Genomic DNA, 11,256 nt, shown 5'->3' with positions numbered 1-11,256 from the left:
CAACATTAAATTTGAAATGAACCTAACAGACATATACATAACATTCATTCCAACAGCAGCAGAATATATACTCTTCACAAGTGCACATGGAACATTCTCCAGGACACATAGCATGTTAGGTCAAAAAACAAGTTTTAACAAATTCAAGAATACTGAAATCATACCAAGTTCTCTTCTGACCACAATGGAATGAAACTGGCCATCAACAGTAGAAGGAAAATTTAAAAATTCACAAGCATGTGGGAATTAAACAGCACAATCTTGAACAACCAATGAGTCAAAGGAGAAATCAAAAGGAAAATTAGAAAAGACCTTGAGGCAAACAAAAACAAAAATACAACATACCAAAACCTATAGGATGTAGCAAAAACAGTACTAAGAGGGACATTTAGAGTGAAAAATGCTTACATTATAAAAGAACGATCTCAAACAATCTAACTTTACACCTCAAAGAACCAGAAAAATACAAACAAATTAAACCCAATGTTATCAGAAGGAAAGAAATGATAAAGAGTACAAATAAACAAAATAGAGAACAGAAAAAAAATCAACAAAATTAAGAGTTGGTTTTCGAAAAGATCCCCAAAATTGACAAAACTATAGCTAAATTAACTAAGAAAAAAAAAGAAGACTCAAATAAATAAAATCATAAACAAAAGAGAAGACATTACAACTAATGCCACAGAAATTAAAAGATCATAAGTGACTACTAGGAAAAATTATACACTAACAAATTGGATAACTTAGAAAAAATGGATAAATTCATAGAAAAATACAACCTCTTTCATGACTGAATTATGAAGAAACAGAAAATCTGAACAGACCTACACCACATTAATAGAATGAAGGATAAAAATCACATGATCATATCAATAGATGCAAAGAAAGCATTTGACAAAATTCAATACTCTTTCATGATATAAACTCTCAACTAGAAATAGAAGGAAATTACCTCAACATAATAAATGTCATATATGAAAAGCCCACAGCTAACATCATACTTAATGGTGAAAAACTGAAAGTTTTTCCTCTAAGATCTGGAACAAGGCAAGGATGCTCACTCTTTCTACTTCTATTCCAAATAGTACTGGAAGTACTATAATCATAAAGGAAGAAGTAAAATTACATGTATTTGCAGATGACAAGATTTTATATGTAGGAAACCCTAAAAATTACACACACACACACACACACACAAACTGAACTAATAAATGAATTCAGTCAAGTTGCAAGATACAAAAATCAACTGCATTTCTATACATTAACAGTGAACTATCTAAAAAGAAAATTAAGAGAACAATCCCACTCAAAATAGCATCAAAATTATAAAATACTTAGGAATTAACTAAAAGACTTGTGCACTGAAAACTACAAAACATTGATGAAATAAATTAAAGAAGACACAAGTAAATGGAAAGGCATCCTATGTTCATGGATGAGGAGACTTAATATTGTTAAAATGCCTATATGACCCAAAGCAATCTAGAGATTCAATATAATCTCTATCAAAATCCCAATGACAGAAAAAACAATCCTAAAACTCAGATGAAACCACAAAGGACTCCAAATAGCAAAAACAATATTGAGATAGAAGAACAAAGCTGGAAACTTCACACTTCCTGATTTCAAAACATATAAAATTATAGTAATTAAAACAGTATGGCACTGCCATAAAGACAGACATATAGTCCAATGAAACCAGAGTCCAAAAATAAATCCACATATATGCAGTCAAGTGATCTTCAACAAAGGTGCCAGGACTACAAAATGGGGAAAAGACAATCTCTTCCAAAAAAAAAAAAGGCATGGGGGAAACTGGACATCCACAAGTAAAAGAATGAGATTCAACCCTATCTTACAACATATATAAAAATCAACTCAAAATGGATTAAAGACAAACATAAGACCTGAAACTGTTAAATTCCTAGAAGAAAACACAGGGGAAAACCTTCATGACGTTGGCCTTGGCAATGATTTCTTGGATATAACACCAAAAGCACAGGCAAGAAAAGCAAAAAAAGACAAGTGAGACTACATCAAACTAAAAAAGCTTCTGCACAGAAAAGGAAATAATCAACTGAGTGAAAAAGAAACCTATAGAATTGCAGAAAATATTTGCAAACCATGTATCTGATAAGAGGTGAGTATCCAAAATATATAAGGAGCTCCTACAACTCAATAGCAAAAAAATCAAATAATCCAATTTTTTAAATGGGTAAAATACTTGAATAGATATTTCTCCAAAGAAGACATACAAAAATCCAAGAGGTTTGTGAAAAGATGCTTACCATCACTAATCATCAGGGAAATTCAAATCAAAACCACAATGGTATGTCACTTCACACCTGTTAAAATAGCTATTATCAAAAAAGACAAAAGATAACAAGTGTTGGCAAGGATTTGGAGAAAAAAAGAACCCTTGTACACTGTTGGTCAGGATGTAAATTGATACAGTCACTATTGAAAACAGTATGGAGGTTCCTCAAAAACTTAAAATTGTAACTACAGGGTCGGTAAGAACAAGCGCCTTAACGAAAGGCGGTAAAAAGGGAGCCAAGAAGAAGGCAGTTGACCCATTTTCTAAGAAAGATTGGTATGATGTGAAAGCACCAGCTATGTTCAATATAAGAAATATTGGGAAACCACTAGTCACGAGAACTCAAGGAACCAAAATCGCATCTGATGGCCTCAAGGGTCGTGTGTTTGAAGTGAGCTCTGCTGATCTGCAGAATGATGAAGCTGCATTTAGAAAATTCAAGCTTATTACTGAGGATGTTCAGGGAAAAAACTGCCTGACTTAATTTCCATGGCACGGATCTTACCCGTGACAAAATGTGCTCCATGGTCAAAAAATGGCAGACCATGCCTGAAGCTCACGTTGATGTCAAGACTACCGATGGTTATTTGCTTCGTCTATTCTGTGTGGGTTTTACTAAAAAGTGCAACAATCAGATTCAGAAGACCTCTTATGCTCAGCACCAGCAGGACTGCCAGATGCGCAAGAAGATGATGGAAATCATGACCCGAGAGGTGCAGACAAATGACTTGAAAGAGGTGGTCAATAAATTGATTCCAGACAGCATTGGAAAAGACACAGAAAAGGCCTGCCAATCTATTTATCCATTCCATGACGTCTGTGTTAGAAAAGTAAAAATGCTGAAGAAGCCCAAGTTTGAACTGGGAAAACTCATGGAGCTACATGGTGAAGGTAGTAGTTCTGGAAAAGCTACTGGGGATGAGACAGGTGCTAAAATTGAATGAGCTGATGTATATGAGCCACCAGTCCGAGAATCTGTTTAAAAATCAGACTTTTAATGGTGACAAATAAAAGACCTTATTTGTGATTAAAAAAAAATTGTAACTACCATATGATCCAGCAATCCCACTTTTTTTTTAAATTCGCGCCACGTGACATGTGGGATCTCAGTTCCCTGCAGTGGAAGCGTGGAGTCTTAATCACTGGACCACCAGGGAAGTCCCCACTTCTGAGCATATATCCAAAGGAAATTAAATCAGTATCTTGGAGAGATATCTGCACTCTTATATTCATTGCAGCATTATTCACAGTAGCCAAGACATGGAAACAACGAAAGTGTCTGTTGACAGATGAATGGCTAAAGCAAATGTGATATATATACGAATAATACAATGGAATATTGCTCAGCCTTTAAAAAGAAAGAAATCTTACCATTTATAGCAACATGGCTGATCCTGGAAGACATTATGATAAGTGACATAAACCAGACACAGAAAGACACATACTATATGATCTCACTTATATGTGAAAGCTTAAAAAGTCAAACTCATAAAAACAGAGAGTAGAATGGTGGTTGCCAGGGGCTGTGGAGAGGGGGAAATGGAGAGTTTCTGTTCAAAGGGTATAAAGTTTCAGCTATATAAAATGAATAAGTTCTAGAGATCTGCTGTATAGCACCGTGCCCATACTTAACAATATCATATTGTACACTTTGAAATTAAGGACAATGTGGAGTTGAATTCCAACCCTTGATAGACAAGTAGTATGAATGAGAAATAAGCCCTTGTTATATAAAGTTTTTTGAAAATCGAGGGAAAAAGAGACCAAAAACTCGATGTGAAAAAAATGAGCAAAAGTTTATATTAAAATGGCCCTAAAATATATGACAAGATGTTTAACTCCACTCAAACTGAAAGAAAAGTAAATTAAATCTACACTATCTCTCACCTAGCAAATCAACCAAACCAAATTAAACCAAAACCATTCCGTAACACATTCTGTAGAGGTTGTAGGGAAACACACCCTCTCATTTTCCCAAGGCTGGGATACTTTTAATCTCTTGGGTATCAACTCTGATGTCACCTTTTCACAGTAACTTTCCTTGATCACCCAATCCAAAGAATCTGAAAATGTCTTAATTTGTTTATTTATTATTTCTTTCCCCTAACCCAGAAAATAAGCTCACTGGAGGAATGTACCTTAACAGTCTTTAAATGCTGCATCTCCATAATAAATATTCAACAATTATACAATGTATGAATGAATGAATGATAGATATGTAAAGGTTAAGAAAAAACTCTTCAGAGAATAAAAAAACATATCTAAGGTATGAACTTTAGAAGACAGTATTTATAAATTCTAAAAATATGGATTCTCTTAGAATTCTAAGGGTAGTTTGATTTATCAGCATTTCTTAAAATATGAAAATGTAGCAGGAGTGAAATTCTACTCTCTATAGGTTACCTTTAACATTCCTGTTTTAACTTACAATTACTTTTTCTCACAAAGTGGTCATGATGTATTGTAATTAGAAGCCTCAAGAAGCACGTATCATTGTAACTTTAGAAAACATACAGCAAAGTTATCTCTAGGTGGTGAAATTATAGATTTTTGTTTCCTGTTTTCCTTGGGATTTTTGGCATTGAGGATGAATTATTTTTTGTAATTAGAAAAAGGCAATAAATGTTATGTTTTAAAGGAAAAAAAAGAAGTATAGATCAGGAAGGAGCAAGAAGAATGATTTTTTTTTTGGTTGCGTTGGGTCTTCGTTGCTGCGCGTGGGCTTTCTCTAGTTGCAGCAAGTGAGGGCTACTCTTCATTGCAGTGCACAGGCTTCTCATTGTGGTGGCTTCTCTTGTTGCAGAGCACGGGCTCTAGGTGCGCGGGCTTCAGTAGTTGTGACATGCGGGCTCAGTAGTTGTGGCTCGCAGGCTCTAGAGCGCAGGCTCAGTAGTTGTGGCGCACGGGCTTCGTTGCTCCGCGGCATGTGGGATCTTCCCGGACCAGGGCTCGAACCCGTGTCCCCTGCATTGGCAGGCGGATTCTTAACCACTGCGCCACCAGGGAAGTCCCAAGAATGATTTTTCTATGTGAATACATTTCATCCCCAACAGTCTACCAGCCCAAGCAGCATAATTGGGAAGAAAAACCCAAGTGTTTGCCTTTCAGCTGCTCAATTCCATACAGGGAGTGGTTTTTGTTGTTGTTGTTTTTCATGTTTTCTCCCAAATGTTGAGACCAGTGTTCCCAAATCTTAAAAAATATATTTATGTAGGTGAATCATTCCAACTTAAATCTGGCTGGACAAGGGCATCAAACTGCACTGAAAAATAAACTTCACTTTTGAATATATACACAAGAATGATGTTTTCCAAATTTGCAACTTGGGTGCCTGTTACAAATACAGATTCCTGGGTCTCACCACAGAATTCTAGTCAAAATCTCCAAGATCAGTCTAGTTTGGAAAACACAAAGCTAGAACTTGGGTTAAGCTTGCTCCTAGTCCCCAACCATCTCAGAAACCCTGAGAGGATTAATTTTTTCAAGAGAGTCTCTTTTTCTCCAAATGTGGAGCTCTGTCATCATGCCAGAGCCCCACACTTATTGTCAAATGGCATTAGCTCAGCCAGTGCCAAAATGAAAATAGATATGAAATAAAGGCTCTCAACTCATCACCCTAGATAACTCACCACATAAGTCATGAAAGTAATATTCATGCATGTTATTATCTGAATCCTTTAAAATTGTTGAGTTATTTGGTTATATTTTCTTTGAGCATTTGTAGCATTTTGGATTCTGTAATGAATCAATATTATTTTCTCAATAGGTCTGAGAGATTGTAAAAAAATGTGATCAGTTATGCACAGAGCATTTTGCCACAGGGATACCATCTTCTCAAACATCTACTGACAAAGACAGTGCATCCAAAGGCTTATTGTTTCATCTGTTGCCAGAGCTGCTCAGGAGGAAAAAAAGGTTGGGCTTTGCCCATTTCTCCTTGCTGCCATCATACATTCTTTCAAACCCATGTGTTTGTGTGTTTGCATGTGCCCTGAAAGAAAACTAATGAATTCTGTTTCTTCTACTGACGGCAATTTGAGCTGAGCACAGGCGGCAGTGATGCAATTGGCATTTGATTCATCATGCCCGCAGTTCTGCACCTGCGTCACTGCCAGCAGGAGCAAGGCAGTGTAACAAAACACTTTGCTCATCCATATCCCCAGGGACGAGAGAGTGTACACACCAAGGAAAACAAACCCGTAATACAAATTATTGATATTAACTATCAATATGTATAGTTTATGCAAACCATTTCCTGAAATGTTGCATCTTATAATGTTTAAACAGTATCATATAAATATCTGTAGCTTGTCTGCTCATTAGAAGGATAAAATCCTTCGGGGCTGTGGAGCATCTCTTTTTGTGGCCATCAACAAGGTAACCAGCTGCTTATGGGCAGAAGCAGACGGAATATCATAGCTGCTGTGGGTGCTTCTCAGGATTTAACCAGCGGCCCCGACCCCATCTGGACTTGCTAATATGGTCCATTTTCTTTTGGACAGTAATCAAGCAGGCTCATCCTCCTTGTTATTTCAAGCCCACCACATCTCAGAGAGTGCAACCAACCTCCCCTTCTAGCCACATCTCCGGAATAGAATCCTGAGGAAGGAGTTCCCAAGAATGCTGGGTCCCATTTGCTCCAATTGCCAGTTACTCCTGCTCACATCTCACCCACCTAGTCAGCCACGACACCTGAGCCCCTCACAGAGCCAGAAACTGCTGTGCCTGCCCACATGGCCAGGTGCCCTTTCCTACACTCTATGCCCACTGACCTCAAACCCAATCATAGAATTTCAGTTGGGAGATTACTTGAAGGTTTAAGTTAACCAAAAAATGTAAAAGAATCTGTCATTCTAGTCAGGTGACAGAAACCAAGTCAGTAATCTGAACAAGGAAAATTCAATATAAAGAATTGTTGTCTACCCACCACCAGAGCCTCCCATCAAGCCTGTTAGATAGCCTCAACCACCAGAGGGCAGACAGCAGAAGCAAGAAAAACTACAATCCTGCAGCCTGTGGAACAAAAACCACATTCACAGAAAGACAGACAAGATGAAAAGGCAGAGGGCTATATACCAGATGAAGGAACAAGATAAAACCCCAGAAAAACAACTAAATAAAGTGGAGATAGGCAACCTTCCAGAAAAAGAATTCAGAATAATGATAGTGGAGATGATCCAGGACCTCGGAATAAGAATGGAGGCAAAGATCAAGAAGATGCAAGAAATGTTTAACAAAGACCTAGAAGAATTAAAGAACAAACAAACAGAGATGAACAATACAATAACTGAAATGAAAACAACACTAGAAGGAATCAATAGCAGAATAACTGAGGCAGAAGAACGGATAAGTGACCTGGAAGACAGAATGGTGGAATTCACTGCTGTGGAACAGACTAAAGAAAAAAGAATGAAAAGAAATGAAGACAGCCTAAGAGACCTCTGGGACAACATGAAATGCAACAACATTCACATTATAGGGGTCCCAGAAGGAGAAGAGAGAGAGAAAGGACCCGAGAAAATATTTGAAGAGATTATAGTCGAAAACTTCCCTAACATGGGAAAGGAAATAGCCACCCAAGTCCAGGAAGCGCAGAGAGTCCCATACAGGATAAACCCAAGGAGAAATATGCCGAGACACATAGTAATCAAATTGGCAAAAATTAAAGACAAAGAAAAATTATTGAAAGCAGCAAGGGAAAAACGACAAATAACATACAAGGGAACTCCCATAAGGTTAACAGCTGATTTCTCAGCAGAAATTCTACAAGCCAGAAGGGAGTGGCATGATATACTTAAAGTGATGAAAGGGAAGAACCTACAACCAAGATTACTCTACCCAGCAAGGATCTCATTCAGATTCGATGGAGAAATCAAAAGCTTTACAGACAAGCAAAAGCTAAGAGAATTCAGCACCACCAAACCAGCTGTACAACAAATGCTAAAGGAACTTCTCTAAGTGGGAATCACAAGAGAAGAAAAGGACCTACAAAACAAACCCAAAACAATTAAGAAAATGGTCATAGGAACATACATATCGATAATTACCTTAAACGTGAATGGATTAAATGCTCCAACCAAAAGACACAGGCTTGCTGAATGGATACAAAAACAAGACCCATATATATGCTGTCTACAAGAGACCCACTTCAGACCTAGGGACACATACAGACTGAAAGTGAGAGGATGGAAAAAGATATTCCATGCAAATGGAAATCAAAAGATAGCTGGAGTAGCTATACTCATATCAGATAAAATAGACTTTAAAATAAAGAATGTTACAAGAGACAAGGAAGGACACTACATAATGATCAAGAGATCAATCCAAGAAGAAGATATAACAATTATAAATATATATGCACCCAACATAGGAGCACGTCAATACATAAGGCAACTGCTAACAGCTATAAGAGAGGAAATTGACAGTAACACAATAATAGTGGGGGACTTTAACACCTCACTACACCAATGGACAGATCATCCAAAATGAAAATAAATAAGGAAACACAAGCTTTAAATGACACAATAGACCAGATAGATTTAATTGATATTTATAGGACATTCCATCCAAAAACAGCAGATTACACTTTCTTCTCACGTGTGCATGAAACATTCTCCAGGATAGATCACATCTTGGGTCACAAATCAAGCCTCAGTAAAATTAAGAAAATTGAAATCATATCAAGCATCTTTTCTGACCACAATGCTATGAGATTAGAAATGAATTACAGGGAAAAACACATAAAAAACACAAACACATGGAGGCTAAACAATACATTACTAAATAACCAAGAGATCACTGAAGAAATCAAAGAGGAAATCAAAAAATACCTAGAGACAAATGACAATGAAAACACGATGATCCAAAACCTATGGGATGCAGCAAAAGCAGTTCTAAGAGGGAAGTTTATAGCTATACAAGCCTACATCAAGAAACAAGAAAAATCTCAAATAAACAATCTAACCTTACACCTAAAGGAACTAGAGAAAGAAGAACAAACAAAACCCAAAGTTAGCAGAAGGAAAGAAATCATAAAGATCAGAGCAGAAATAAATGCAATAGAAACAAAGAAAACAATAGCAAAGATCAATAAAACTAAAAGCTGGTTCTCTGAGAAGATAAACAAAATTGACAAACCATTAGCCAGACTCATCAAGAAAAAGAGGGAGAGGACTCAAATCAATAAAATTAGAAATGAAAAAGGAGAAGTTACAACAGACACCTCAGAAACACAAAGCATCCTAAGAGACTACTACAAGCAAGTCTATGCCAATAAAATGGACAACCTGGAAGAAATGGACAAATTCTTAGAAAGGTATAACCTTCCAAGACTGAACCAGGAAGAAACAGAAAATAGGAACAGACCAATCACAAGTAATGAAATTGAAACTGTGATTAAAAATCTTCCAACAAACAAAAGTCCAGGACCAGATGGCTTCACAGGTGAATTCTATCAAACATTTAGAGAAGAGCTAACACCTATCCTTCTCAAACTCTTCCAAAAAATTGCAGAGGAAGGAACATTCCCAAACTCATTCTATGAGGCCACCATCACCCTGATACCAAAACCAGACAAAGATACTACAAAAAAAGAAAATTACAGACCAATATCACTGATGAATATAGATGCAAAAATCCTCAACAAAATACTAGCAAACAGAATCCAACAACACATTAAAAGGATCATACACCACGATCAAGTGGGATTTATCCCAGGGATGCAAGGATTCTTCAATATACACAAATCAATCAATGTGATCCACTATATTAACAAACTGAAGGATAAAAACCATATGATCATCTCAATAGATGCAGAAAAAGCTTTTGACAAAATTCAACACCCATTTATGATAAAAACTCTCCAGAAAGTGGGCATAGAGGGAACCTACCTCAACATAATAAAGGCCATATATGACAAACCCAGAGCAAACATCATTCTCAATGGTGAAAAACTGAAAGCATTTCCTCTAAGATCAGGAACGAGACAAGGATGTCCACTCTCACCACTATTATTCAACATAGTTCTGGAAGTCCTAGCCACGGCAATCAGAGAAGAAAAAGAAATAAAAGGAATACAAATTGGAAAAGAAGAAGTAAAACTGTCACTGTTTGCAGATGACATGATACTATACATAGAGAATCCTAAAAATGCCACCAGAAAACTACTAGAGTTAATCAATGAATTTGGTAAAGTTGCAGGATACAAAATTAATGCACAGAAATCCCTTGCATTCCTATACATTAATGAAGAAAAATCTCAAAGAGAAATTATGGAAACACTCCCATTTACCATTGCAACAAAAAGAATAAAATACCTAGGAATAAACCTACCTAGGGAGACAAAAGACCTGTATGCAGAAAACTATAAGACACTGATGACAGAAATTAAAGATGATATCAACAGATGGAGAGATATACCATGTTCTTGGATTGGAAGAATCAATATTGTGGAAATGACTACACTAACTACCCAAAGCAATCTACAGATTCAATGCAATCCCTATCAAATTACCAATGGCATTTTTTACGGAACTAGAACAAATAATCTTAAAATTTGTATGGAGACACAAAAGACCCCGAATAGCCAAAGCAGTCTTGAGGGAAAAAAACGGAGCTGGAGGAATCAGACTACCTGACTTCAGACTATACTACAAAGCTACAGTAATCAAGACAATATGGTACTGGCACAAAAACAGAAACATAGATCAATGGAACAAGATAGAAAGCCCAGAGATAAACCCACGCACCTATGGTCAACTGATCTATGACAAAGGAGGCAAGGATATACAATGGAGAAAAGACAGTCTCTTCAATAAGTGGTGCTGGGAAAACTGGACAGCTACATGTAAAAGAATGAAATTAGAACACTCCCTAACACCATATACAAAAATAAACTCAAAATGGATTCGAGACCTAAATGTAAGACCGGACACTATAAA

The 11,256-nt window shown here is 36.7% G+C and overlaps 1 pseudogene; it reads left to right on the top strand.

Moving 5' to 3' along the window:
* The first annotated feature begins 2,515 nt into the window (after positions 1-2,515).
* On the top strand, positions 2,516-3,300 carry LOC133082062 (small ribosomal subunit protein eS1-like; annotated as a pseudogene).
* The last annotated feature ends 7,956 nt before the right edge of the window (positions 3,301-11,256 follow it).

The sequence above is a fragment of the Eubalaena glacialis genome, chromosome X (assembly GCF_028564815.1).
Source record: "Eubalaena glacialis isolate mEubGla1 chromosome X, mEubGla1.1.hap2.+ XY, whole genome shotgun sequence".
Classification (NCBI taxonomy): domain Eukaryota; kingdom Metazoa; phylum Chordata; class Mammalia; order Artiodactyla; family Balaenidae; genus Eubalaena; species Eubalaena glacialis.
This window is presented reverse-complemented; position numbering and strand designations above follow the sequence as displayed.